General features: G+C 43.9%; 2 long non-coding RNA genes across 2 annotated transcripts in view; both read left to right on the forward strand.

The window, feature by feature from the left end:
* The first annotated feature begins 5,543 nt into the window (after window positions 1–5,543).
* Window positions 5,544–15,411, forward strand: part of LOC138765145 (uncharacterized) — a 129,810-nt gene continuing 119,942 nt past the window's right edge. The window contains exon 1 of the long non-coding RNA XR_011358500.1: window positions 5,544–5,774. This is a non-coding gene — a long non-coding RNA (uncharacterized lncRNA). The remainder of the gene's footprint in view (window positions 5,775–15,411) is intronic.
* On the forward strand, window positions 8,844–10,262 carry LOC138765144 (uncharacterized). Its single transcript, XR_011358497.1, has 2 exons — window positions 8,844–9,193; window positions 9,840–10,262. It is a non-coding gene; the product is annotated as an uncharacterized lncRNA (long non-coding RNA).

The raw sequence follows: 15,411 nt of genomic DNA on the forward strand, positions 1-15,411 counted from the left end.
AAGGATGCTACAATGGTATGTGGACCAATTCTCAAAGGATGTAATCCTGCCCGCAATCCTTCATCCATTGAGACCAAGGTCACATTGTCTGAATTTCATCATTGCAAGATATTTCCAGCAGTGGCAGTTGATCTAGGGAGTCCCCCCTGGTCATCTAATGGGAAGAACCTGCCTCCTTGTGATCATGCCACCTGCAATAATCTCTCCCCATCCCCTGAAGTCTCTCATTTCCATGGCAACCATATTGTATGATTGCTGCTGCTACCAGACCACCCTAGGACTGAGTCTTTAAAATCCAATGGCCTTCTCTGATAGGTGCGCAGTACCTTGATTTGATTTTGGTCCCATCTTAACCGGAAAAGATCCTATTTAGATACTTGAGCCTGCATGTGAATCAATTACAAAGCACTTTTGGCCAAATTCATAACTTTCTGCAGGGGATCTATTTGGTGTCTAGTGTTAAACAGAGCTCAGATTTCACACTCCAATTTCTAGATGCAAATATGGAATAAAGTCCTGTTAATGATCAGCATGAAGTGGCGAAATGTCTTCCTACTGCTTCACTGAAGACCCCATTGAGGAAAAGAACGTGATCTGGCCTACATGTCACTCCAATATCACACTAAATTCTCCCTCTGATGTAGCTTAGTAAAGTGATCAGATTGAGAAGAATTACAAGAGATAGACTTCAATACCAGATGAAGCCATTTGCCTACATCCCAAGATTACTTAATGGGTATTTTCTGACAAATGATCATTGTACTGTAACATTAACCATTTCTCTCTCTGGAGATGTTGTCCGACCCGATGAGTATTTGCAGCTTTTTAAAATTTATTTCTGTCCTCCAGTAACTTCTTTTTAATGATCCAGAAATGTGAGTAAAAATCTCAAAATAGCAATGAGGAAAATGTTTAAAATAGTTACCGTAAATATTTGTGTATAATGCATTTCGTGTATAATGCGACACCCCCCCCCCCCATTGTTGAGGGGAAAAAGAGAGAAAAATTTTACTCCTGTGTATAATATGACCCCCTCCCCTCACCCACCCGAGTCGCGCTAGCGTCTCTCTCCCTCTCGCCTGCCTGAGTCGTGCTAGCGTCCCTCTCCCCCCTCACCCGCCCAAGTTGCGCTGCCATTTCTCCCCCATCGCCCGCCTGAGTCGCGTTGCCATCAATGTAGGAAGCTGCTGACAATCTTACTTATCGTTAAACCTGGTGGCAGAAAAAATTGTTAAAATAATAACCTCATATATAATGCGACCCACTGGTATTTTGAGCTCGAATTTTGGTACAAAAGATTTTGCATTATACACAAATATTTACGGTAATTTAATTAATCTGGTATAAAGGAGTAAAGCATAAAAGCCTGCAGATGCCGTGGTTGAAGTAAAAATACAATGCCAGAGAAACTCAGCAGGTCAAACAGCATCCTTACATAGCACAGATAAAGGTACACAATCAAGGCTGTGAGGCATGAGCCCTTCATCAAGGTGTGAGTAAAATGTAGACAGGCTCCCGAACAAAATGGCAGGGGGTGGGGGAGAAGCACGTCCATAGATAGGCAGATAAGGGAGGGAGGGCACAGCACCAAACAGAGGGAGGGGGAGATGACTCTGCGAATGGAGAGGGAAGGGGGGGAGAAGACCTGGAAGAAAGAAGACAAAGGGACTGGGATGAGGGGGAGAATGGGAGGTAGGCAAACAGAAGCAGAGAAGTCGATGTTAATGCCACCCCGTTGGAGAGAGCCCTGATGGAAAATTAGGTGTTGCTGCTCCAATTTACGGGTGGTCTTGGTTTGAGAGTAGATGAGGCCATGGACAGACATTTCTACGCAGGAGTGGGGCGCAGTATTGAATCTGGAATATAAGTTGGTAACAGTGACCATGGGGGTATTGACATTAATGATCTTTAGAAATAGATATCTGCAATCTTTATCTGTCCTGACTTCAGGCTCTGTGAACTGTCATACTTAAAGGAAATGGCTCATCATCCCCACAAAACTTCGGGCTGGGATAACAGATGGATTTTCCAGGAAAATTAGAACCCATGAACGATTTGTTTTTTAAAACACTGTTAACCTTTCCACCTCCTGACACACAATAATTTACTTTCTCTCTGTTCGATTGAATCTTGAATCCTTTGGTGAAGCAGATCTGAGGTGGCCTTGTCTGCCACCTAGTGTCTAGGCAAAGGGATAACAATTAAGAAGCTGTCGAAGTTACAGCCTGCTTCCACATCGTTCTCATTGGAAGATTCTTCTCCCAAAAATGGACTTTATTCACAGTAAATTATTTACAAATAAAAAGTTCTTTTCACACCCTTAGTGTCAATCATATCTATACATTCCCCTCAAATGTTCTCTAAACACCTCTGTGGCACCTTGCCACTTCTCCCCCATTTCTGCTTTTTGAAGGGCCTTCCCCTTGGTCTCAGCCCGTCAATGCCCAGTGATGGGAGGACTCTAGACTGCCTCGCATCGGCTGCACCAAGGCTCAGTGGAAGTAAATCTGAAAAGCTTTTACTGCGTTTTTATTGTTGTGCAAGGCTCTTCTTCTCTTCCTCCCACCTAGCCCTGAACACATTCACATTTAAATAATTGAATCACAGAATGATTCAGCGCAGGTCAAGGCTGTTTGTATTGAAATCCACCAATTGATGCCACTGTTCTGTTCTTCTGTGTTAGGCTGCATAGTTATTCACCACATAATTATCAAATTTTCTTTTGAAAGCTTCTCCTGGTTTTTTTACTTTAAGCAGTGCATTCTTATGATCACAACTCACAGTAAGGGCAGAGATTCACCATCTTCACGTCGCAGACCTTACCTTCATGAATGCTCTATGAGCAGCTCCAAGGTGCCAACTCCGATCCCTCTTCAGGCTTGTGACAGAGGTCCACCTCCCTTCATGAATGCTCTTTGAGCAGCTCCAAGGTGCCAACTCCGATCCCTCTTCAGGCTTGTGACAGAGGTCCACCTCCCTTCATGAATGCTCTTTGAGCAGCTCCAAGGTGCCAACTCCGATCCCTCTTCAGGCTTGTGACAGAGGTCCACCTCCCTTCATGAATGCTCTATGAGCAGCTCCAAGGTGCCAACTCCGATCCCTCTTCAGGCTTGTGACAGAGGTCCACCTCCCTTCAGAAAGCTCTTTGAGCAGCTCCAAGGTGCCAACTCCGATCCCTCTTCAGGCTTGTGACAGAGGTCCACCTCCCTTCAGAATGCTCTTTGAGCAGCTCCAAGGTGCCAACTCCGATCCCTCTTCAGGCTCGCTTCATGAATGTACTGGGGCTGCAAGAGGCTGGCTAGGGGGCAGGCTGATGATGTCGTGATGACGCCGTCAGTCCGTGACTCAAGACTTCATATTCACACGCAAACATGGAGATATATCAGATGCATGAGAATGAATATCCATGGCACAATAAATCATACATATTCATTAATGCGGATCTTGGAACTGGGGTGTTGTCATCCCTTGCCCGCTCCCGTCATGTTCAGAAACAGATGAAGTGTTGCCCGTACCATTCAAGCTCCTTTCGCTCTGGCCTCACTCACCCCCCCCTCTCCCTCTATGACACTCTCACTCACTCAGGGTGAAGGGGCTGGACGGGCTGGAGCAACACAGGCACCTCTGGCCATTTCTTCACTTCAGGCTTGTGGCAGAGGTCCACACCACTTCATGAATGTACTGCAACTGCAAGCAGCTGGCTAGGGGGCGAGCTGATGATGTCATGATGACGCCATCAGTCCATGACTCAAGACTTCATATTCACATGCAAACATGGTGATCTATCAGATGTATGAGAATGAATATCCATGGCACAATCAATCATACGTATTAATTAATGCGGATCTTGGAACTGAGGTGTCGTCACTCCTTGCCAGGTCGTGTCACGTTAGGACACAGACAAAGTGTTGCCCGAACCAGTTACCCTGCCAGAGGGCAGCACCAGGCAGAAGAAGGATCAATGGCCATCTGCATTTCCCAGAGCCTGGGGAAATTATGGGTAATGAAGACAGCCGTTGCTCGGTGTGTATGTTAGACCTCATGGCGACGACCAGCGCCACTGAACCACTCGCCCTGCCTCCATCGAGGCTCCACTCTTCATAAAAGCAGCACAGGAGCAGCCTTTTGGGGTATAAAGGTAATTTCAAATTTCTCTCTGCAGATGGAGCTGGCCTCGAAGCGGAGGCCTGGAATAAAAACATCTACGGGGTTAAGGTGGTTCCTCTTGATCTTTGGCCAAAGTCTTACAACCGTCCATCCTCTGGTTACTGAACCTACTGCCACTGAAAATTATAAAATTTAGAAATATAGCATGACAAAAGACCATTTCAGCCCATGACCATGTGGTGCCCAGTTACACCTAATTGACCTAAAACCCACCGAACCCCCCCCCCAGTACATTTTGGATGGTGGGCGAAAACCAGAGCACCCGCAAGAAACCCACACAGACACGAGGAGAGCGTACAGCCAGAGCGGGATTCGAACCCCGGTCCCAATCGCTGGTGCTGCAAAAACTTCCTCCAAGTGGTAAGTTTCAAGGAGAGGTGCCAGGGTGAAAGGTTCCAGGAGGGTGCTCCAGAACTCGGGACCCGGGGAGAGGTAGGAAGTCAGGCTGCTAGCGTTGGAATGGTGAACGAAAATATTGAAGAAGCTGAGTGCAGAAAGACAGTGTGCTTGAAATGGAATCAGATAGATTCACTTTGAGTGGTTGAAGAACCAGAGGTTACAAGAACGGAAGAGGGGAGTGGACTTGGGACCATTAAGTGCAGCCATGAATATTTAAAATTCAAAGGCCAAAACCAGAGTTAGAGATGCAATAATAAGCATGTTGTGCACACATCAATGTGGCTGCTGTTTGTCAGTGAGGAAAACAAGGGAGCCCACACTGATACCAACATCAAGGTTAAATCAGCTGAATTAGAACCAGTGATGAGTATTTGGAGCATTGTTTACAGTTTTGGTCACCTAACTACAGGAGAGATATCAATAAAATTGGAAGAGTGCAGGGAAGATTGACTAGGGAGCTGCCAGAATTTGAGGAACTGAGTTACAGAGTGAGATTAAACAGATTACGATTCCCTGGAGTGTAGTAGAATGAGAAGAGATTTGATAGAGGTTTATGGAAGGCATCAATGGAGTAAATTCGAGTAGGTATTTTTCCACTGAGGTTAGGTGAGACACAAACCAGAGGACATGGGTTAAGAGTGAAAGGGGAGAAAATTAAGGGAAGCGTTAGAGGACATTTCTTCACACAGAGAGTGGTGGGAGTGTATAAAGAGCTGAAGTGGTGAATATAAACTCAATTTTAACATTTAAGAAAAATGTGGACAGGTATATGGATGGGAGGGATTTGGAGGGATATGCACTGGGTGCAGGTCAGTGGGACTAGGTAGAATAATTGTTTGTCATAGACGAGAAGGGTTAAAGGGCTTGTTATCTGTGCTGTAACAATTCTAGATAACAAAGAATGATGGAGTGGGAGGGAGGGGGATGTGAGAGAGACAGAGAGACAGAGACACCCTTTTCAATATGTAACTGTGATGGCTTGTATCTGTTCTGCCCGTTGCTCACCCACCACCTGAAGGTGCCTTTAATTGTCTTTCAATTGTCATTCGCAGCATGCTGATGGCAGATTACTTTCACAGGCACCAGTCTACTGGAAGCAGACCAAAGGCAAACCAACTTCCTTCCTCGCAACCTCCGAGCTTTTGAAGCCTTTGCCGCCTGATTGCTCTTCACTGGTCTGACGTTTCTTTCTCTGAGAGCACAAGAGTGTGAGTGGGAGATTTTTGAACGATACGTGGGGAATTCCATGGTCTCTTTAACTGATGCCAGTCTTTGCTTGTGAGAGTTTTTTAAAAAGTTAAGTTTTCAAACATCATGATGGGATTGGAACTGACACTATTTATGTTCCCAGTCTGTGTGCAGCTATTTCCAGTAACATAGACTACCTTAGTACTGTGCTTAAACCCGATGGACTTCTAGATAGTGAACCACAATCTTACATCAGTAAAGCCTGTAAGAAAGGGGAGAGATCTTCCTCTCTCAACCCCCCACAGTGATCAGCTAAGCATGCATGGAGCTAAGAATATGAACAAGGTAGTGTTGGAGGTTAAGGCACTTTGCAACAGTGAGTGAAGTGTCCCTTGACATGCAAACAAATTTAATCTCTACTGTATAAAGTAGATACATAAAATCTCTTACTGTCTGTAAATTACCAGGAGGTTTACGAGGATATAACCTGGATTGGAAAATAAGTGTTATGAGGCAAGATTAGTAGAGCTGGGACTTTTTTTCTTTGGAGAGATGAGAGAAGACTTGATAGAGGTTTACAAGATTATGAGAGGCATAGATAGGGTGATAAGCTAGCGCCTATTTCCCAAGGCAGGAATAGCATACACCAGAGGACATGAGCAGAAAAGTGAAGGGAGGGAACACACGCACACAAACATACACACACACACACACACACACACACACACACACACACTGGAACACACACTCACACACAGGTGTGCACACACATGCACACACACACACACACACACACTGGAACACACATTCATACACAGGTGTGCACACACACACACACACGCACACACACACACTGGAACACACATTCATACACAGGTGTGCACACACACACACGCACACACACACACACTCACACACACACACATGCACACACACACATGCACACACACACACACGTATAGATACACACAGTAATATATACAGTATATATACGTATCTCGGGCGTTCTATTTGCAATAATGAATGTTATCACTTTATATTTACTGTTACTTTAATTTCATGAAGGATGTGGTATTTTAGAATTCAGATTTATTGTCAGAGTGCATACATGAAATTGCATACAACCCTCAGCTTATTTTTCCTGTGGGCGAGGCAGAATTATCACTAATTGTTAGTGCAAAAAACACTGTAAACATTGTATACAGGTCAACAAATAAGGAACTGTAAACAGATAACGAATGTAAGCAAACTGGCTGTGCAATACAGAGAGAGTAAAATAAACAATAAAGTGCACAAGTAAGAGTCCTTAAATGAGTCTCTGATTGAGTTTGTTGTTGATAGTGGAGCTGTTCCTGAACCTGGCAGTGTGAGGCTTGTGGCACCAACACTTTTCTGATGGCAGCAGCGAGAACAGAGCGTGTGCTGGATGATGTGGGTCTTTGATGATTGCAGCTGCTCTCCGATTGCAGGGTAGAGTTTCTCAATGTTGGGTCCAGGAAAGATCCTCCAAGTTAGTGTCTCCCAGGAATTTAAATATGCTCACCCTCTCTTCATCTAATCCCCCAATGATCACTGGATTGTATACCTCTGGTTCCTGCAGTCAACAATCAGCTTCTTAGTTTTGGTGACATTGAGTTGCAAGGTTGTTGTCGGTGCATGATTCAGACAAGTTTTCAAACACCTACCTGTACGCTGACTCATCCCCCTCCTTTATACAACCCACTGCTGTGGCATCATTGGAAAATTTGTGGATGGTGTCTTTGTCATCCCAAGCCACATAGTTGTAGGTGTAAAGTGAGTAGATTGGATTGTCACCTTGTCGTGGTGGAGAGGCTTGTGGTCCTGAGGTACTGAGGGTGATGCTGTCTGGAGCTATCCTCCTGGTAGGGCCAACCATGGCGGTAAGGTCAAGGGTGAGGTCCCTGACAAGAAACAATCCATCTAAGACCTCAGCGGTGGAACAGGCAGATGAAGTTATGCTGAACTCAACGGCTGTGAAGGCTGATGAAGGCTGCAACAAATCTCTCGGCTTCAACTGTCGTGGCTTTGATAGCATTGGAACTAGTTGGTTGATTTGTGAAGTATTTTGTGCTTCTTGGAATGCAACATCAAGTACATGTTAAACAAATAAACGCACACGTATCTTCACTCGGTGGATCAACGGAACAAAGGCCATCATCTCGACTACGAGAGATAGCCAGAAAAGTGAGCGGTGCAGGGGGCTAAGAATGTGGCCCTGCGGTACTCCGGAACTGATGGAGATTGTGGAGGAGATGTTCTTACCAATCCTCAATGATTGTGGTCTGGAGGTAAGGAAATCCATGATCCAATTATACAGTTGGGGTGTTGACTCCCAGATGTTGGAATTTGCTGATCATTTTTGAGGGGATGACGGTGTTTAATGCTGAACTGTGGTCGATAAAGAGCATCCTGATGAATGCATGTTTGCTGTGTAGGGGTTTGTGTTGAGCCAGTGAGATGGCATCCGCTGTACACCTATGCAGCCTAATTAACAGATTTTATTCTTATTTTAATATATTCAGTGAATAGTACAATATGTACGAGCACATCATTGCCTGGAGTAGGTAACCAATGTTTTGTTTCTCCTTTGAAATGCAGGGAAAAAAAATCCACATTGTTTCATCAGGACAGTGGTAGTGAAGGAAAAATACAAACCAGGACTATCAAAAAGCCCATGTCTGTTATATTCATTCTCTCAACAGAGTGTCTGATACATAATAGTAGTTTCTCAGGTTCTCACCCTTGCTTGGCAAATTGATCCAAACATTTGACACAGGTTTTTTGAAAATACAAAGCATTACTTCCTCCTGTTGGCTGGTCACTACAGAAAGGGGGATTTTACAGAAGAAGACAGAAATATCACCACTTTTTTTTTACTTTAATCCTTCTAGACGAAGGTCCTGACATAAAAAGTGACCGATCATTTCTACCCATAGTTGCTACCTGGCCCACTGAGTGAGCTCAACAATTCATTGTTTGCTCGTGAGGCCATGATCTGCAGTCTTTGTGTCTCCCTGCTTTCTGTACTTGTGACCTGCCCACGAATACAAGGTTAGTGCAGAGATAAATGTTGCTTTTGGAGCAGAGCATGTAGCAGTGAGAGGGATAGGGTGGGAAATACTACTGATAATGTTATTGAGTTCAAGGTCTGGACTGCTAATGTAGTGACATGAGTTCAAATCCCCCCAAGGCAGCTGGGGAATTTAAATTCATGTAATTAAGTAGAAAGATTCTGGAAATTTTTTAAAAAGTCTGGAACAGTGACAATGCATGTACTGGATTGTTGAAGAAACCCAGCTGATTCATTAGGATTTGGGAAAGAAGATCTGACTCACACTTGACCCCTGAACAAAAGCAGACTTCATTCTTAGCTGTTCAGCTCAACGTGCCACCGGTATCAGGGTTATTTGGATGAGCAGTAAGTGCTGATGTATCGCATGAAAAGATAAAACAAAAAGTAGTTGTTATCACAATACTATAAGGAAATAGGCCAGGAGATCACAAGATAAAGTAGGCCATTCAACCCATCAAATCTGTTCAGCAACTCCACCCTGAGCTAAGCTGTTCTCACATCATATTCTAATTTCCAGCCTTTTCCCCATATCCCTTGGTACCCTGACTAATTAGATACCTATCAATCTCCTCCTTAAACTCCCCTATGATTGGGCCTCCACAGCTGAATGTGGCAGCGAATTCCACAAATCCACAATCCTCCGGTTAAAGAAATTTCTCCTCATCTCTGTTTTAAATGGGTTCCTTCAAATTCTAAGACCGTGCCCTTCGAGCCTGTCCCACTATTCAACATGATCATGGCTGATCTGTCCCAGGCCTCACCTCCTCTGGTCTGCTGCCCTTCTTTCCCCAATCTTCCACAAGTATGTCTGCTTCTTCTTTATCTCCACAATCTCTAAGGTAGAAGAATTCCAGAGTCATTCCCCTCAGTGAGCATATTTCTGTACACCTCATGATTAAATGACTGCACTCCAATCTCGTAACTATATACCTACATTGGAAATTCTCCAACATATGGAAAAATCTCAACATCTGCCATGTTTATTTTTCAGTACATTGACAACCATCATATAATTAAAGGCTGGAATGGATTCAGCGAGGGGCTCAGTGGTTGAAGGCCTCACACAAACTGTGGGCTACAGAAGACAGGCTCATGGGAACCAAGTATCGGAAATGAGATTTGAGACGTTGGGGAGGGCAAGAATGGCTCCCGAAGGACTTTGGGCACGGAAGCCTTCCTGATTATATTGGATGTTTGGATCCGGTGCTTGGATTGCTGGTAGGCTGTAAAGGCTGCGGGAGCACTGAGGCCAATTCACGGACACTCAGTATCTCTGAAGAAACTCTTTTCCTTCTCTTTCTCCTTTTGATAGGTGCTCATGGCAATTCTTTATTTGCCTTACAGCAGCCACAAGTTGAAATATATCATGCATATTACATTTTTAATGTGTGACAATAAAAGGAATCTTTTTGAACCCTTTGAACCTTTTAATTAAGGGTTGAATGTTTGATTGCGTATACGATGTATGCAGAGTGGTCTTCCTGGCCCAAATTGGGTTTGTCTGCACTGGGAAACAAGAACAGAGTCTCTACTCCACTGATAAATCCATGATTTACCTACAACTGAGTGGCTCAGTACAACACCTCTTACAAATTGTCGATGATATCTCTGTAATAGATGAGACAGCTTGTAGGAGGGAGACTGAAAGCTTCCCTGGATGACGTCCTAACAGCAACATCGCACTCAAAACCACAGAGCTGACTTTAAGACTTTTGGAAGGGAAAACCAGAGGTGCAAGATCCAGTAATCATTGAGGGGTCGGAGGTGGAGAGGGTGAGCAAATTTAAATTTCTGGGAGTCACTAAATCAGAGGACCTTTCCTGGACCCAACATGGTATTGTCATCATGGCAGCGGCTCTACTTTCTTCAGGAATTTGCAAAGGTTCGGTATGAAGTCGAAACCTTGGCAAACCTCTTCAGATGTGTAAAGTGTGCATCACAGCCTAGTAAATGGGCACCAATACCACTGAGTGGAAAACCCTGCAAAAGGTAGGGAGCACAGCCCAGGACATCACAGGCAATCCCCTGCCCACTATCAAAAGCACCTACAGGGAACACTGCCATCAGAGAGCAGCAGCAATCATCAAGGATCCACACCGTCCAGCCCATGCACTGTTCTCGCTACCTCAGGAAAGAGGTACCGGTGCCACAAGACTCATACCCCCAGGTTCAGGACAGCCGCTACTCCTCCACCATCAGACTCCTCAAGAGCAGACTCGATCAGGGACCCATTTAAGGACTCTGCACATTATTTATTACTGAATAATTTTTTTCTGTTTTTACAGTTCTTTAATTTTTTTTCTCTTTTGAATGCGTATCTTTTTCTTGAGTACAGTTTATAAGAAATAAGAAATTCTGCTTCGCCTGCGGAAAAAAAAATCTCAGAGTGGTATGTAATGACGTGTATGCACTCATCAATAAATTTGAACTTGAACTTGAAATCAAGTTCTTGTTATGTTTTCTGAATCTCAGTCTTGCTGGCAAGGCCAGCATTTTTAACCCTTCCTTGAAAACGTTTGAGAAGATGGTGATGAGCCACATGTTGGACTACTGCAGACCTTGTATTAACTGTACTCCAACAGCCCTGTAGCATTGGGAGTTTCTAAATGAATGGCATTTACTTCCCAGCAAAGACACTGTGAGTCTTGCAGACAAGCCTATATCCAGCTATGTTCCCAGGTATTTGCTGCTTTTTTAATGATGAAGGTCATGGGTGTCATGAGACATGGGAGGTCATGGGCCATGGGTCTCATCCAGGTAATAGCAGCAGTAGATTCTATCAATGCCACACCTGATGGTGGTGGTGCCACGACAATAACCTTGCACTCAATCTTAGCAAAACCAAGGAACTGATTGCAGAAATCAGGAGAACATGAAGCAGTCTTCATTGAAAGCTCAGCAGTGGAAATGTTCAAGAACTTAAAATTCTTGGACTGATCCTTGGCATCTCCACTCAGGTCAGAAAAACCTCCAAAGGGTTTTTTAACGCAGCCTGCTACATCTCAGCACCAGTCTTCACCCCATAAAGGCTTAACAAGTGTCTTAAGAAAGCAGCCTCTACCCTCAAGGCCTCCCACCACCCAGGCCATGCCCTCTTCTCACTGCTACCATTGAAAAAAGGGAACAGGAGCCTGAAGCAGTACAAGGACGGCTTCTTCCCCACCACCATCAGATTTCTGAATGAACAATGAACCACACATACTACCTCACTTTGTCTTCTTCTCTTTCTTACACTCTTTTTATTTGTTTTGAAATGTGGTTCATAGAAATACACAAAACAACACATTTTGTGAACGTTCATGACAATACATTCTGATTCTGGTGAGAAAGAAAATTTAGGATAGCAGAAGGGAAGCCAATCAAGTGGCCTGCTTCCTTCTAGATGGAGCTTCTCCTGTGTAGTTGGAACTGCGCTGATCCAGGCCAGTGGAAAGTGTTTTCTTGCAGTCTTGTCTCGTGCCTCGTATTTGATGAAGATGCTTTGAGGTGTCAAGGGGCAAGTCATCTCCACAAGGTACCCAGTTGTCTAATCTGCCCTCATCTTTGAGCTTGGGCCCACTGCTGAACCACACGTTGTGAGGTTATGTGGTAGCTGCTTCTCCTTCTAATGGCGTCAGATTACTTAGTGACTGCTCGTTCGCCTTTGCAGGGCAAGCAAAGGACAGCTTTTCAGCGTACACGACAGTAAATTGAATCATGAATCCTTAAAAATCTAGTACTTTTGTATCTAAAGCTGTTGAATTTCTGGTCAATGATGACACATTGGATAATGATAGAGGACGATTCAGCTATGAGGTTACCACTGAATGTCAAGGTCATGTGGCTCACTCCATTACTGAGTTTCCTGGGGGACTTCAGAAAGTGCTTCATTGGTTACAAAATGATCTCAAGGTTGTCAAAGGCACAAAGTAAATGCAAGTGATTTCTCTTTATTGTAAAATGAGTACTACTGATGCTGGGAGATTTTTTTTAAAACATAGCCAAGTATTAGGTGTGCAAGCTGAGCATCAAATATTTCCATGATTTCCAGAGCTTTCCCAGTCACAGCCGGGAGAACTTTGGATCTGACCAGGAATCTTACTGGTGCTCTGGAGGCATCGGGTTACTTGATTTATGGAGTCCTGCCACCCTTGTATCTCCTCCTGAGTCCATGGCTGCACACCTGACATTGGGTTGCTCAGGTGAGGAGTTAAAATCCAGATGGTCCCAAGGTTTAAATGCCCCCATGTTTATCACTCTGCTCTTTTTCATTTTATCCAGATCAGACTCCAAGCCAGGTTTCAGTTGTCATGGAACCTCTGGCAAGGTAGCAGCCCCCCAATATTGGACAATACACTGTGCTAACTGCCCCTGGAGTAGATCTTAAACACAAAGGTTTTTTTAAACTTAATTCCACTCAACACCTAAACCTAAAGGGCTATCCCATCAAGTCAAGTCAAGTCGTCACCTTTATTTATTGTTCATTCCATGCCTACACAGAAAAGACAAGATAGTGGTTCTCCAGGACTACGGAGCATATTTACATAAGTTAGAATAGAAGTTAAACACATTAAAGTATTAAGGCTTACACAATAACAGTCTACGGTCCCCTATCTCCAAATGTTTTGGAATTTCAGGAGTCCGATGGCTTATGGGAAAATACAGTTGCCCAACCTAGACGTAAGGGCCCTGAGTGCTATGGTACCTCCTACCAGATGGCAGAAGGGAGAACAGTTTACATGAGGTGTGTGTGGAGTCCTTCACAATGTTTATTGCCTTTCGCCTGCATCGAGTGTTGTAGATGTCCGTCATGGTAGGAAGAGAGCCCCCAATGATCTATTCTGCTGACTTCACTATCCTCTGAAGGGTCTTGCGGTCCGAGAAGGTACAGCTTCTAAACCAGGTGGTGATGCAGTTACACAGGATGCTCTAATAAATCCTCTATAGAATGTAGTGAGGTTGGAGGGTGGGAAGTAGAGGCACTGCTGGGCTTTTTTGGCTATAGAGCTTGTGTTAATGGACCATGTGAGGTTCTCAACCAAATACACTCCAGCAGTGCAGTGGAACAGTGGAGTGTGTTTTCCCCACCCCCACCTCCACCCTGGGCCCTCTTGAAGCCGACAACCATCTCTTGTTTTTTTAACGTTTGAATTTTATCTTTCTCAAACTAACACATAATCTTGCACCACTCAAAAATATACTTGGTGTACTGATCTCCAAACTTTCTTAATGAAAATCAAAAGCATTTTCTGTGATTGTAGAGTTCTGACATTCTATTGTTACCTTGAGGCTTTCACTGACTGGTTGTTAAATAATTGATGCTACCTGTTTGTTTCCAGAATTTATTTACCAAAATAATTGAATCTCTCCATGCCATGTACAGTGAAAGACTGCAAATTCTACTTCAATATTGGAGAATTACTTCAGGATTTGCCTCAGTCAGTGGTTCTCAACTTTTTTCTTCCCACTCACATCTGAAGTAATCCCTTACTAACCACAGATCACCAATGGCATAATCAATGGACCCTGATTAGTAAGGAATTACTTATGATGGTATGCGAGTGGAAAGAAAGAGAACCATTGGCCTAGGTCTTAAGTACTTTTATGAACTTTTATTCAATATAACCAAACCTGTTATGCATGTCCCCAGTTTTACTTTGTTCCAGAAATGGTGGCTTTACCTCGAGGTGTTGGAGCCCATAAATTTGGAGATGTCTCACTAAACTTCTCCAAATCTCTCCTCCTTAAACCCTGTCCTCTTGACCAGGCATTGCTTGCAATTTTCCCTTCCTTAATGACAATTGCTTTCTGATTATGGTGACTGAGAAAGATCCCAACACCACTTCTTTGTCGATCGAGATCATGAGCTAGTTGAATATGGGGAACGAGCCATACAATCATTGGTCTCAAGATAGGTATCAGGATATTTTACAGGTGGAGACAAGTAGTTTCTATTGTTATTAGTTTAGATTCATCATATATCCGAAACACCACAGTGGTTCTGTCAACATTCGACTCGTCACTGATACTCCAAAAGAACTTTTTTTTATGTTGGTGAAACTGGTTCTTAATCAAATAATCATTCCTTTAAGGGGATCACTGCAAATATTCCTGAATGAATCCTTGGGGGGAATTCATGCCAGAATGCTTGGCTTGGCTCATTGGTAAAATTCTTCCTTGCATTCAACAACTTTGCCAGTTCAAGCCTCCCTCAAGAGTTTGCCTAACATGACCTGTTAGCCTGTGCTCTTCTCCTTGCCCTTTCCCCCTCCTCTCTTCTTCCCATCTTTTTATTCAGTTGCCTGCCTGCATTTTGCTCATATCTTGACGAAGGGATCAGTCCTGAAATGTTAGTTATGCTTTACTTCCTATTGGCCCTGCTTGACTTGCTGAGTTCCTCCAACACCTTTGTGTATTGCATAACAATCACAGCGTCTACAGACTTTCCTGTTTAACTCGACAGCACTAACTGGATGATGTGATATTGTGATACCATCCATTCTAGATGCACTCTTCAATTCCACTGACTTTCATTGGGATGAGGAAAAAAATGGAGCAGGATTGAACTAATAGATCTGCAGTTC

This window comes from Narcine bancroftii, chromosome 5 (genome assembly GCF_036971445.1).
Source record: "Narcine bancroftii isolate sNarBan1 chromosome 5, sNarBan1.hap1, whole genome shotgun sequence".
Classification (NCBI taxonomy): domain Eukaryota; kingdom Metazoa; phylum Chordata; class Chondrichthyes; order Torpediniformes; family Narcinidae; genus Narcine; species Narcine bancroftii.